The sequence below is a fragment of the Panthera onca genome, chromosome D4 (assembly GCF_046562875.1).
Source record: "Panthera onca isolate mPanOnc1 chromosome D4, mPanOnc1 haplotype 2, whole genome shotgun sequence".
NCBI classification, from domain to species: Eukaryota; Metazoa; Chordata; class Mammalia; order Carnivora; family Felidae; genus Panthera; species Panthera onca.
Window position 1 is genome coordinate 61833257 of NC_138351.1, and position 14611 is coordinate 61847867.

At 50.0% G+C, this 14611-nt stretch overlaps 1 long non-coding RNA gene across 1 annotated transcript in view; it reads left to right on the top strand.

The window, feature by feature from the left end:
• The first annotated feature begins 11046 nt into the window (after positions 1 to 11046).
• The window catches only part of LOC132663162 (uncharacterized), a 34316-nt gene continuing 30751 nt past the window's right edge, over positions 11047 to 14611 (top strand). Inside the window, exon 1 of the long non-coding RNA XR_009602960.3 lies at positions 11047 to 11235. This is a non-coding gene — a long non-coding RNA (uncharacterized LOC132663162). The remainder of the gene's footprint in view (positions 11236 to 14611) is intronic.

Here is a 14611-nt window from a genome sequence, read left to right on the forward strand (position 1 = left end):
AGCTTTTGCCATGTGAACCTGGTTCTGTCCTCTGGAGAAAAGCACAGCTAGTCTCCTTCCTCTTGCCTGTACCAGGGATTCAGATGTGTGAAGACAAGATGCATCTCCAGATTCTTCCCGCTTCTGGGAGAAAACCTGAACTCCATTTTTGAATGCCAACGTTTATAATTACAGTTATGATCATTGCGCTTTATTAAAAAAAAAAAGTGTGCACTGCTTGCAAGACATTGCACCGGTTGCTTTTCATGCATGACTTTGTTTATTCTTCACAACAACCCTTCGAAGGAGATATTTTCTAGGTCTAATTTATAGTGGAAGAAACTGAGACTCAGAGATTACAGGTCTCATTGGGACTGATAGGGATGGAGTTCATCAAGAGATCACCTCCCTTCATCTGGCCTCTTTATCTTTATTAATATATCCAGAAGACACAGTAGCTTTCCTGACAACTTACTAAAACTGCCTGTTGAATGCCATACCTGCAAAAGAAGCCTTTACGGTTGTTCCTGATAAATTCATCTCCTTCATTCTGTCTCACGAAGACCTTTTTCTCCCTTATAACAATCACTCGGAGGCAACATAACTCATGTAGAATTCCTGGCAACGATATTAAAAACGACAACAACAACATCAACATCAAAATCAAAACGACCAACCACCTAGCTCAGCTCCTGGCATGTAGCACTCACCCAGTACCTGGTTGCTATGTTTATTGTATGAGGTGAGTGACACTGTTTGGTTCCCTGGGTTTCCCTCTGTTCCTCACAAAACACAGCAGAACAATGTGCTAAAAGTAGCACTGTGCTAAGGAGGGGCCCATCCACTGTGGTTGGTCTCTGAGGTAGTTTCCAGAAGCATCCTTCCTCCCCAGCTATTGGCAAGAACAAGAAGCTGCTTCCTTGAATTTGTGTGCATCTGCCCCATGCCAGCCCCACCTCCCCCTGGGCTCTCATCATCCCACCCCTGTGCTGGTGGGACAGGCCTGTCCATCTCTGGTGGGAAGAACCCCCTCTCCCCAGCGACCTCCAAGCTGGTGACATCACAGCCTGCCGTGCTGTCACTTCTGCTGCTGAGCCCTCACCCACGTTGCTCAGAAGAGATGCTCCTTTTAGCGGGGTGGAGCTGTCAAAATGGATTTTAAATATGGGTTGTGTTTTATTTTAATTTTTGGTTGTTTTCTAAATTTGGTCACAATCGCATCTTTTCCTTCTAAAACAAGAGAAAGGATGCAGCTGCCCTCTGGAAAGTCTCCAGAGAGGAGAAGGGAAGAAAGCCCTTGCGCTTCTCTGCTGATTGCTCTGCTCCCTTCTGGAGCTCTCAGAAGCCAGCGATGTGGGAGTGGAAGGGACAGATGTGGACCTGAGGATGCTCGCATGTTCCCCTTGCCCTGGGAGCTTCATGGAAGGCGTACTGTCACCGGCCCAGGACGACTCGCCAAGGCTGAGACTACTGGCCCCTACATGTGCCAGACAACCAGACACTGTCCCTACCCCAGTGAGCAAACCCTGCTTGGACTCGGGCACTCATGTTTCAAGGTGGACACAGAGGGATGGGAGGAGCCCAAAAAAGGAAATGATCTCATCTTCATCATAGAAGGCTGCAACCTGTGCCACCTTGAAAGGCTGAGCAGGCCATCGATTGGGAGGGGAGGGTGGTCCAAGGAGGGGGCGGCAGGGCCAGGAACGGTGGGGAGTGGTGTTGCTGGAATGTGGGGGAGGGAGGCTGGGAAGGTGAGCCAGGTCCTGACTGGGTCCACATCTTGGTGGGGTTGGACGCCAGGCTGAAGAGTTTAGACTTCATCCTGGATGAAAGAGGGGAAATGGTCTTTGCAGTGAGGACAAGACAGCAGCTGGCCCAGGGGCCGCTTCCTCCCATTGCATCGTCCTTCCACGAGTGCCCCTCCCCCATGAGTGAGCTGCCCAAAGCCTGGGAGTCTATCATGCTGTGTGGTTTCGCTTCTGTCCCCAACCCTGCACTGAACCTCTCCTGACAGGTCAAGGGCCTCTCATATACTAAATCCCTTGCAAAGTTTCTTCCCCGTGTCCCTGCATCTCACCACTACATTTGGCCTGCTCCGTCCCTGCCTCCTGTTGGAATTGTCTCCTCTTGTGGCTCTGGCCACTGCACCACATTTCTTAGCTCCCCATCCACTCCAGACTTCCTCTCCAACATCCTTGAGCCACATTTCCTGGGATCCCATGGGATCCTCTTGTGACCTTGCATGTTCTCCCTGGAAGACCTCAAACACAGGCCTGGCTTTAATGCTGACTGTTACCTGGGTCTATCCAGTTAGGACTTACTTGTATTCAGCTGCAAGTGTCAGAAACCTGAAAAACAGTGGCTTAATAAAATTCAAGGCTTTATTTTTCTTATGTGAGAGGATGCCTAGCATTAGGCATTTTGGGGCTGATAGGGAGGCTTCATGGTACTGTTAGTGGGGGAGGCTCATTCCGTCTTTCCACACGGCCATGCTTAGCACATCCCTGTCACACTGTGGTTGCAAGATGGCTGTCTCACTACCCCCCCACCTCCCACTAAGTATTCCCTTCGTCTTCATTCAAGGAAGAGGAGAAAGGACAAGAGCAAAAGACCCACCAGCTGAAGAGAGGCAAGAGGGGAGGCGCCTGGGTGGCTCAGTCGGCTAAGCTTCCTACTTTGGCTCAGGTCATGATCTCACTGTTCATGAGTTCGAGCCCTGCATCGGGCTCTCTGCTGACAGCTCAGAGCCTGCTTCAGATCCTCTGTGTCCCTCTCTTTCTGCCCCTCCCCCACTCACCCCCTCTCTCCCAAATAAAAAAACATTTAAAAAAAGAGAGAGAGAGAGAGAGAGAGAGAGAGGGGGGGGCAGGCAAGAGGAGTCACCTCTGACTCCTAGTGAGGGGTCAGCCTGTGATCCCCTGTGCATGCTCATCAGCCCCGAAGGACCCTGGCTGTCTCACATCATGCCCTGGCACCGAGGCCTGGCATGCATCTTGTTCCTTTGCAGCATCAGTGGCTCACGTCACCGTCAAACATATTCACGTCCTGATATCAACCAAGGGAGAGGACGGTACAAAGCCACCTAGTCTTGTCAGATGGAGCTGGTGCAGGACAGCAGCCACCACTCTGCCGCCAAATCCCGAAGCGCTAAGGGACGGAGAGACCTTCGCGACAGGCCGGACTTGCTGTTCCTGAGGCAGGGGGTCCAGAATGGCTCCAAAGTCCACAGCGCTACCTGCGCTCTGAAGCCTATCTCTCACCGCCTGCACTCTGGGTCTTCCCCCACCCTTCCGCCTGCCGAGCACTTCCCCGTGGTTGTGCCAACGCTGCTGCACAACTCATTCCAGCCCACACTCGTCCACAAAGCTGGAAGATGTGGTTTGTCTCCTTGGCACGTTTCCCTTCACTCTGGCAAGAGCCACCGTGTTTCTTTGGGATCTGCCCCTTCCCCTCTTAGTCTCTGTGGTCCACATGGTTCCAGGAGAGCTCACGTGTGAGGTCCAAGTCAGTGAGCACAACTACCGGCTCAAGGGTCAGCGTGTGATCTAAGCCGGTCTGACCAGAGTGAATCTCAGAACTTTCGTGGAGATGCTCAGACAGAGTGAATCTCAGAACTTTCGTGGAAATGCTCAGACACAAGCTCTTGTTTACTTCTATTTGATTTAAACCTAGAAGGATATAGCTCAGAGAGGTGTCGGCAGCCATCTTGTGACCATGAGGCTGCTGGCCATCCTGTGACAATGCAAGAGGAGTCATCAAGGACAGTCAGCACAGAGTACCTGAGCCAAGAGAAGGAGAGAGAATATACTGATGATGTGGTTTGAGGTCCTGGATCTTGCTGTGAATGAAGTGAGTGAGTGAACTCTAATCTCACACTGTTCAGTCTTATGAGCCAGTGTGCTCCCTTTTTCCTTTTGGTAAAGGTCAGTTTGATTGTAACCAAGGTCAGCCAGTTGGAACCAAGTGTCCTGCTACACCTCTCTCACTGAACAGCAGTACCATTTATTCAGCCACGTAAGCCAGAAAGCTGGGGTCACCTCCAGACTCACTCCCCACATCCAAGGGGTACTGAAAGGCTCTCAGTCCTACCCACCGTCTCCCAAGCCAGTCTTCTCCCTCCTTCCCATTTCTATTGTCTCAGTTCAAACCCCATAGCCTCTCTTCCCTGATCCATGGAATAGACCATTAAGTGGCCTCCTTTGCAGACCTGCTATCTCAATTTCTCCTCCCCACTTGGCAGCAAAGTCTTTCTAAAAGCAAATATGACCACGACAGTGTTCAACCACTCCCCAAGCTCTGTTGGTTCGTGGAAAGAATGACCTGGCCCCAACTGCTGCCGGCGGTCCCGGACAGAGCAGGTGTGAACTTGTGAGGTTTCCAGAGCTTGTCTTTGGGGCCGCCTTCCCCCTCCTTGGCACTGTCTCCCACCCCTGCACCATCAGCTGAGCGTGGCATGGGACTGCTCAGGTGGGCCGAGCCCACAGACCCAGAGGAACTTTCAGGCCCGGGAAAGGTCAGGCCTCACTTGCCCAACATGATAGGACCAGAGACCTCAGGGTATGAGGAGCCCATGAGGCCTTCACCACTCTTCCCTCCCCTGGTACCACACGGCCTGGCTGTAGCTAGATCTCCAGAGGCAGCCAAGCTCAGAGGGTGAGGGTGAGGGGGTGGGATGTGATGAAAAGAGGACTAGGGATGGGGTGGGGCTCAGGAGGCCTGAGCTTTAGACTGAGTTGAGCTTCAAACTCATTGTTGGACTGTCTCTGATCTGATCAGGCCAGCTTCTTGGGCGTTTGACTTGTTCACTACCCACCCCCCCAACTGAAGGGCCCCCCACTTGGTTTAATGCTCTACTGTTACCATCATGAAATTCTTAATACTTTTTGAAAGAGGGAGCTGCAATTTTCATTTGGCACTGAGCCCCACAACTGATGTGGCTGGTCCTTGTGTCAGTCTCCCCACCTAGTGTGTGACAAATGTAGGATCACTGGATTCTTTGCAGTGGGGTGCTGGGCCACTCCAGCCTTAGGAGGGGGAGGAACGTCTGCTCCAAGCTTGCCAAGTGAGGCTTGTATAGTCAGACTTCATGGCATCTCCCAGGGGCATACTCGTAGTGCCATCTTCAGTCCCAGACAGCCCCCCCTTTCCTGAGGCCACTGAATTCTTCCTTATCGCTCCTCACTGGGGATGTTTGTGCTCCTAGCTTGGGCCAGGGGATCTTAGAGTGGCCAGGGGCCCTGGAGGTGCCCGGTGGTCCAGTCCACGGAATCCTGCTCGGGTCACGGACGCCTCTGAGAATCTCAAGGAAGCGATGGCCCCTGTACACAGGGAAGCACACACATGCACACACATGCCGTTGCCGGGCACACACACACCGGACTGCACATGCCCTCAGGAGCTTCCAGGTAAACACTTCTGCCTTAGAAGAGTCCTTTCTGCAGCATCTCCATCCCTGCTTGAGAGCCCTCTGACAGCAAGGCCTCCCCACCTGCCACACCGGCCACACCTGCATCATTACTCCACTCTCTTTACCTCCTTTTCTTTGCACTAGTGGCTCTGCCTCCTGGTGACTTACAACCACTGGCCCTTGTCCTGCTCCTCAGAGCCACCCAGATGAGATCACTTAGCCCTCACTGTGACAGAGATGGGAAGATAAGGAGTTACATACCCCAGATTTTGCCCTTCTCCATGGTGTTTAGCTGTGATTCTTTCTTCACGGGACAGGGTGTCCAGACCCCAGCCTATGTCACCTCCAGACGTCTGTTTCTTGGTGTTCCTGTTAAGGGCTGGCTTCCAGAACACAGCATTCTGGGTACAGTTTGACCAGCTTGGGGGAGGATGACCACTCATCTATTTGTTCTGGACATTAGCCTCAATTAAGGTAGCTGTGGGGACAGACCTATAATATCAGATACACTGAGCTGGGGTTCACCTCAGATCCCCAGATCTTCTCCCTATAAAGAGCTGCCCAGTTATAGCTTCTTTCTCCTCTTTTTAGTATTTGAGAGGTTTTAAACTGAAATACCAACTTAGACCACATATTCAGGTTTTTGTTCCATTCCTTCACTACTCATAGTGCCTTCACCCAAAGGTGTTTCCACCCCTGAGCCTCAATTTCTTCACAGGTTTGTTGAGATGGACAAATATATCATGAAAATACCGTGGCTTTGAAATATGTTTTTAAAAAGGAGTGGGGGGGGGGGGCGCTCTGGGGTGGTTCAGTGGTTTGTGACTTCGAGCCCTGAGTCGGGGTCTGTGCTGACAGCTCAGAGCCTGAAGCCTGCTTTGGATTTTGTGTCTCCCTCTCTCTCTCTGCCCCGCCCCTGCTCACGCTCTCTCTCTCTCAAAAATGAATAAACTTTAAAAATAAATAAATAAATAAATAAATAATAAAACCTTTGTCAGTTGTTATTTTGGAAAGATTTCTGGTTGTTTCCAAAATCCATTTCCCCTCTCTTACACTAAAATGGAACTTTCACCCTGGCATACAGATGCTCAGCACTAGACCACAAATCCCAGCCTGCCTTGTACTAGGCATGGCCCTAGACGGTGAGGGGACTGATGCACCCAAAATCCAGTCACGCCTTGCAAGGGAGGAGTGTACTTTCCCTTGCCCTTTGCTCCTCCCGTGACTGGGGATGTGGTGGTGGGCCATCTTGGACCACCAGTATGCGTACAACATCCGTGGAATGGCAGAGCAATGGAACTGAGGAGCTTGGGCCTGTGATGACTTCGAAGAGCAGCCTCTCCATACTCAGTATGACTTTCATGTGAGTGAGAAATGATCTCCTATCTCCTTTATACCACTATTATTTGTGGTGCTCAGGTCAGTCTTATTCTAGCCTAATGGTGGAATTTTCTGGAGGCATGTTAATTCTGAGAGGCAGGTGTTGGCTCAAGTCAATCAGGAAGCATTAGGGGTTTGCAAATATCCTGAAGAAATCCATATTTCCTCCTTTCTTCTTCCTACGTCTTTCCTTCCCTCCTTCCATTTCTCTCTCCCCACCCCGTCTGTCCTCCAAGATTTACAGGGGTCTTCTGTACAGGCTGATTAGGTAGAACACCTGCCAAAGGCTTGAAGGCTCGCAGGGGAGACAGATGTAACAACAAACTGCCTTCCAAGCCCACGGTAACAAGATCCCTGTGAAACTGTTCCCAGGGTGAAGGGTGAACCCAGAGGAGCAGCCACCACTGTGGCCTGGAAAGGTGGGAGGCAGGGAACCCCGGTTGGCCCATGAGGGTTGGGAGGTTCTCTAGAAAGAGAAGGTAAGGAAGGGCATTGCGAACACAGGGACAGCTTGTGCAAGGGCTCAGGAGTGTGCAAGCACCAAGTGTGTGTAGGCCGGGCTCACCGCTGTGGACACCCTGGCTGGCCAGGGTCCTGCTTTGCTGTCAAGTGCCTCTGCTGGAGGAGACCGTCCTTCTGACCAGCCCCGAGCCATAAAGGGACAACTGCTTTGCAAACAAATGCCTCATGTGTTTACTTCTTCAGTTTTCCTCCCATATCTCATCTCCTCCCCTGAGTGAGATGCCTCCTGGTTTTGCTGAATTTCCACAGGAAACTGGAAAGAGCAACATCTGTCCAAATTCCCTTAACTAGCTCCAGATTTCCAGGGTCAGAGTGTGGACCCTGGGAGACGTGGTCTCTGTGGGGTTAGAGGTACAGGCCCTGGACCCGGTGGACTTGCCGTGAGCCCCTCGTGGCAGCCCGCCCAGCGCCAGCTCTCTGTACGACAGAGTCGTTGGGCCAGAATTTTGCTGGGAGCATAATCAGTGGCTGCGGCGGCCCCTGGAGAGGGGAGCGCAGGACTGTTCCCACGGGCTCCTGCCCAACGCGCGTTCCTGAGTTTTATGTTCCTGGGAGAGGGGGTGGCAGGCAGCCGCTCCAGCTCCCACACCAGCTGCTCGGGGCGGCAGCTCTCCTCCTCCCCTGGGGCCCTGCACTGCTCCCTACCACAGGGACACTGTTAGGGACACTGCTTTGTTCACAGCCACGTGATTATGGCCTTTCTTTAGGGACACGTTCTCTTCTGCCACCCCAAAAGGAGGCAGCTTGGAGCAGGGGAAGCAGCAGGGCCAGGCCTCTGGGGATCAGGTCCCAGCCCTTGAGTCTCCATTTCCTCACCTGCAAGACAGAGTGGGCTGGTTCAGGTGGCATCCCAAGGTGCCTCATGGACAAGGTGAGGGGCTTTGGAGCCAGGCAGACAAAGTTTCAGTTCTACCTGTGCCGCTTACTGGTCTCATGAGCCTGCCAGGGAGTCCCTACAGCTCGCCAGCCTCGGGTACCTCATCTGTGCGCGGAGGAGGGGGACCAGGTCACCTCCGAGGGCTCTGAGGGCTTCGTAATGATACGAGTGCTTGCCCTCCACAAGGAAGCTGAGAGAAACAGTTTTATTACCTCAGCTATGGCAAAATATTTCTGATTCTACGCCTGCTGGAAATAAGCAGGGTCAGCATAAGCTACCCTTATGCCCCCCCCTGACTCCCTGCCCACCCTGCCAAGTCTCCACGGATCATCAGAGTGTTTTTCCTGCAGCCTGAGCTGGAGGCCTCCTCAGGGTGTCCCCCAAGGCCTTGTGGGAGCCGACCCTGCCTGACCCCCTCTGCCCATTGCTCTGCTCTCTCACTCACTCTGGCCCCTTGTAGGCCCTGAAATGGTCCAGCCGTGGCCTCCTCTGGATCTGGCCCCAGGGGTGGTGTTCATGGGGGGCTGGGGGAGGTATGGGAGGGGCTTAGTTCCTCCAGAATCTTCATTGGCTTCCCCAAGACACTCCAAAAGCTCCATCTAAGTAAAAGCAGGAGGCTGTTGGTAATGACAAGGCCTAGTCCCCCAGGTACCCCTTTCAAGATGCCACCCCCACCAGGCCCCAATAGGGGTGTGCTGTCTCCACTGCCCAGTGAGCTCCCACCCTCTCTATCCTTTCTGCCAGCTCCTTCTCCTGTCATTGTCACTCTCTCCAAAGTGGCATTTGCCCACATCCTGTCTGTCCTCCTTGTTCTCATCTCTCATAGCATCTGGCACTTTCATTCCAAGAACTCATCATGTTTGTATTTATACATGTATCTTGTACTTACCTGTTTAATGCCTGACTCTTCTACCGAATTATAAATGCTGGGAGAGCGGGGGTCATGCTGGTCTGGCTATACCCCCATCTCATCATCTGGTGCCTGGTAAAGAGTTGGCTGTTGACAAGTCATTGATGAATGAGTGAAGGACTGAATCACCCGGAGAATTTAGAATGTGGTGGCAAAATGATCCCAGCGGGAAGGCAAATCACCAAAAATGCTGACATGGTACCTGCAGCATTGAGGCCCAGGGGCTTTGGCAGTAACATCATGGGTACAAATCCTGGCGTTGGCACTCAGGGCTCTGCGAGGGCAAAGTCATTTTCCCTCTCAGCCCTAGGGAAGAGAGTATCTCAAGAAAGAGAGATGGTCACCTATGGCGAAATGTTCCTGAGAAGAAGTCAAGGTAGGAAAAGGACTGGGACATGCCTGTTGATTCGACCACAAGAGGTGACGGTGACCTTGACAGGATCAGTTACAAAGGATAGGGGAGTCAGAAACTGCACGGCAGGGAGGGTGGCAGGAGTTGAAAAGGGGAGACCGTGAGTCTGAATGACTATTTCTAGACACTAAAACAGGAACGGGAGGAGAGAAGACATTAGCTATTTCTTACCACACAGGACCACGTCAAAATTAATTTGGAAAAGTTTCTGAATAATAAAAATGACTCATCTCCTGGATGGCTAGCAAAGTAAGATGCTTCAACTCCCCGTCTTACTTTTCACAGAAAAGCAGGATGTCAGAGCCGCAGGCATCTCAAAGGCCAGAGGTTCCGGCACAACCTTCTCATTTGGTGGATGAGGTGCCCGAGTGACTTGTCTGGGTCGCACAACAGACGAGGGGCAGAGCCAGGCTTTGAACCCAGGTTTCTGTATGCCCAGACTCGGCTCTTTTTCACATTCCGTGTCTTTCTTTCCTCTATTCTTTCCAAGCAGTCTTTATTGGCTCCAGGAAATGGGGAGGATGGTTATTTTTAGCTTATTCAAAACGAGTAAAATGGGTAATGTTTTTTTTCCCCCACATATCAGATCCAAAGCATGTCTTACGTAAGAGCTAAATGAGATGAGCAATGGCTCCATGGCGAGAACAAAGATTCCTTTAGATATTAAAAGCTCCAGAGCGAACCCCAAACGAGCCCAAACAACTAGGACCAGTTCTACTTGCCTAGCTGAGAGCGAAGGGTAGGCAGGGCTGTGCGCACGTGCATGACGTGTGTGCGTGCGTGGGCGTGACGTGCAAGCGTGGGCGTGACGTGCGCGCACGTGCACAACAGGCGTGTCGCGTGTGCGACGCGCATCCGTGCATGGGCGTGATGCGCGTGCGTGGGCGTAACGCGCGTGCGTGCGTGGGAAGGTCGTGCATGCGTGCATGGGCCTGACGTGCGTGTGCGTGCGTGTGGAGTCCCTTTCTGGAATGATTGCTTGAGTTCAGGGTAAGCGCTACAAACCATCTAGGTACCACTTTATTATTATTATTATTAAAAATACTTTTATTGTTTAAAGCAGTTTTAGATTCACAGCAAAATTGAGCAGAAGATAGAGAGTTCCCATAAACCTCCTGCCCCTGCACGGCCTCCCCCACTGTCTGGCACCAGAGTGCTACCTTTGTTACAACCGAGACACCTGCATGGGCACCTCATCACCATAGTCAGTAGTTTACATGAGGCTTCTCTCTTACTGTTGTACATTCTATGGGTTTGACAAATGTGTAAGGATGTGACTTTGAACCTCCTCTACACGTTGTTATTATTATTATGGTAAAATAGGACGCAAAATTCACCATCCTAACCGTTTCTAAGTGCACAGCTCCAAGTATTAAGTACATCCACATTATTGGGCAACCATCACCACGATCCATCTCCAGACCGCTTTCCACCTTGCACAGCTGAAACTCTGAACCCATTAAACACTGACTCTCCATTATTCCATTCTCTCCCGCTCTCCATGCCCCCCCATCCCCATCCCTTCTCCAATCCCCGCCTCACCCCTGACAGTCACTCTTCTACTTTCTGTCGCTATGAACCTGACTGCTCTAGGTGTGCGGGGTCAGAGGACTCCTCCAGCATTTGTCCTTTGTGACCTGCTTACTGCGCTCTCAGTACCTCTGTGAGTATGCTGCCTGGACCCCAATCCCACCGTTCAGATTCCGGCCTCTGTCAGAGGATTTGCTTCTGTGCTGCGGGCGAGCTGGGTAAGCATCCTTGGGAAGATCGCGTGTCAGGTTTTCCTGGCGCTATCTCTTTAATGCCACTCAGTGGGTGGTACCTTGAGAGCAGGTTTTGGTGGGGTGGGGGTGCCCCTGGTTGAAAGCCCTGGTTGAGTGAGAGTGAGGAGAGGGAGAGACATTAATAACGGACAAAAAAAAAAATTCCTTGCCTGAAAACATATTGGGATGATTCCACGTAAATCTCTGTAATTAGCTTTATAACGTAGCCACCTCCTAGATTTATGTCTCTGGGTCTGTTGACATCGTGTCTTGTTCTGACTTGAGTCCTTGGGGTGTTATGGCTGAAGTGACCTCTAAAGACAGGGCTAGCCATAATCTTAACACCACTCTTGTGTTTAGGTTGCATTCTACTATTTAGGATGTATTTTTATTTCTATTACTTTATTTGATCAAATGGTAGTCGTATGAGGTAGTTAGAATAGGATTTATCATCTCCATATTTCAGGTGGGGAAACTGAGGCTCAGTGGGGTGAAGGGATCTTCTCAGGGTTATAGATTTGCGTGTTGGTGGAGCTGGATTGAGAACCCAAGTCTTTCATCAGGGGGTCTGCCCATGCCCCACGTTTTGCTGGCATTTACTAAGTTAAAATATTGAGCGTAACATCTATTTTCAAATGCACGGTCCTCTCCCGCGTTACTCAATCACAGACCCCATCTTTCTCCAAGAGTGATGTGTCACCATCCAGATGTTCAAATTAGAAACGTACGAGTCGTTCTTGACATTTCCCTCCCTCTTGTTCCATAGCCAATCTTCAATTTAAGTCCTGTGGTCTTTAATTCCTAAATATGCTTTCAACACACCCACTTCTCTGCAGAGAAGTGCTGGACTACGGTAGTCCAGGCCTCTGTCTCTCTATTGGAGTTCACCCTTTGTATTGTCATGCTATATCCCTTCTGTTCATCGATTTCTCTGTGATTTCTTGAGAATTGTGGGTCTGAGCAAAGTTACTCAAGTTTCCGTACTGTAGGATTTCTCAGAGGCTTTGACATGCTTATCATGGTCCCAAGGGACCCAAGGTGGGGCATTGTGTGTTTTGCACTCCCCAAACTCACCAGACCGTGCAATTCTTCTCTGCCCTCTTCCCCTGTCCATTCTCCACACTGAAACCAAACTGATCTCTGCTAACTACAAGGCTGATCGTGGTGCCCCCCACCCTCGCCCCTCATGCCACACTGGCCTTTCAGCTTCTCTGACATGTGTGGGACACACCACAGGGCCGCACCCACATGCCCTTTGCCAGGCTCCTGCACCCACCCCAACTTGCGACAGCATTGACTGCTGGCACTCACAGTTGCCTCTTCTGGGGAGCTACCTACCTGGGAGGCCACATTCCCCACCCTCCAGAAACATCTCATAACCAGTGTCTGACTTGGTGGCAGGGTTCACAAAAGGCCACCCACCCCCACTTCAAGGAAGGAATCTCTGCTGTGAAGGTTATGCTTCCGAGCCAGCATGCCAGCAAGGACCAGGACAGAGAGAGACTTCACAGGAGAGCACACTCTCTTGCCAGTCCTTTCCCTTCCCTTTCTGCCTCCCTCACTCCCTGTAGGTGCCCCCTCACGCCCAGGAAGAGCACTCCCTGGATGTTTCCCTGTCTCAGCTTCTGCTTCTCAGGAGTTGTCCCTGAGACTCATGTCCTCAGTCATAACAGGGACATGCAAGGGCATGTCGTCTCTTAGTCCTTTGTCTTATTCTCTCATGAAGCAGGTTTGTCTCCCCCAAGGGGACCATGTCTGTTTCTGTCCACCTCTCCACCCCCCCATACTGGTAGGTGCTCAGGATTTGCCAAATGAATGAAAGTTAGCACCACAAATATCCAGAGTGCAGATGAAAAGTATTTGTACAATATGGCAGCAGCAAGTTGGCATCTAGAATATATGAAAAACTTTTCCCAGTGAGAGGAGACAAACATCATACAAAAATGGACGTGAGCATGAAATTTATATGTACAAATGGAGATGGTTGCTACCTATATGGGAAAGTATGTTAATCAAAAACTAGCAAATTCAACCAGTAATTGAAAGAACACTTTTAGGCTACCGGTTACTCAAGGTTTACTCATAAACTGATCATCATGCTGGTGAGGGAATGAGCCAGGCATGCTCATAAATGGCTGGTGGGAAGCTATATCAGTACCATCACTAGAATATAGCTCCGGAGGGCAGGAAGTTTGTCTCCCATTCACTGTGGTATCCCCAGTGCCCAGCACCACGCTTGGCATTTAGGCACGCAATGAATATTTGTTGAACACAATGGAAGGCCATTTGGCAATATCTATCAAGAACCTTAGGTTTTTCATACCCCTTGGTTTAGTCATTCTACTTCCTAAAGAAACTCTTAGAAAGACAAAGACATTTGCATGAGAACATTTTACACATTGATTTATAAAATCAAAAGACTGGGAACAACCCAGGTGTCCACAGGCTGGTAACTGGCTCAATTAATTATGGCACTTCCACACTGAGCAATTTCATATATCTGATAAAAATGACATATTTGAAGAATACTCGGTGTATGGGATTATGCTACTTACAAATGAGAAATGAAAAAAACTTCAGATTTTATGACCTCAATTTTTGTTTAAAAAATAACTTGTTAAGGGGCGCCTGGGTGGCTTGGTCGGTTAAGCGTCTGACTTCAGCTCAGGTCATGATCTCAAAGTTCGTGAGTTCGAGCCCCGTGTCGGGCTCTGTGCTGACAGCTTGGAGCCTGTTTCGTATTCTGTGTCTCCCTCTCTCTCTGCCCCTCCCCTGTTCATGCTCTGTCTCTCTCTGTCTCAAAAATAAATAAACGTTAAAAAAAATTTTTTTTTTAAATAACTTGTTAATAGTGGGTTGCAGCGATTGTTATTTCGTTTTTCTTTTTCTTTTCCAAAATTTCAACAATGAGTACCTATTGCTTTCATAGTCAGAAAAAAAAAGCTTTAAAAAAGAAAGCATGGTTAATAACAAAATTGTGGGCAGCCAGGAAAAGTAGGAATCATTTGTAATACTATTTTTTCCATTAATATTTCATAACACATCATTTTATGGTGGGTTAAGGAACACAGCCTCCTGATGGAATTAGCCTGGTTTTATTTAGACAACAATGAGAAGTAAATTTTATGCTGTTGGAGACAGTGAGTGTTGTTTTCATGTTCTTAGTGTATATTTTTCCATGACTTGGAGAATCTTAAAATATTGACTCCACTAAAAAAAAAACCAAAAAACAAAAAACAAAAAAATTCACAACTCGTTTGACTGGAATTGATTTCTCCTGTGGCTCCTGGGGTCCGTAAAAGGCATCAGGATGCGACATAGTGTTGACCTTTATTCTTTGCCTTGGCCAGAGAATTTCCCT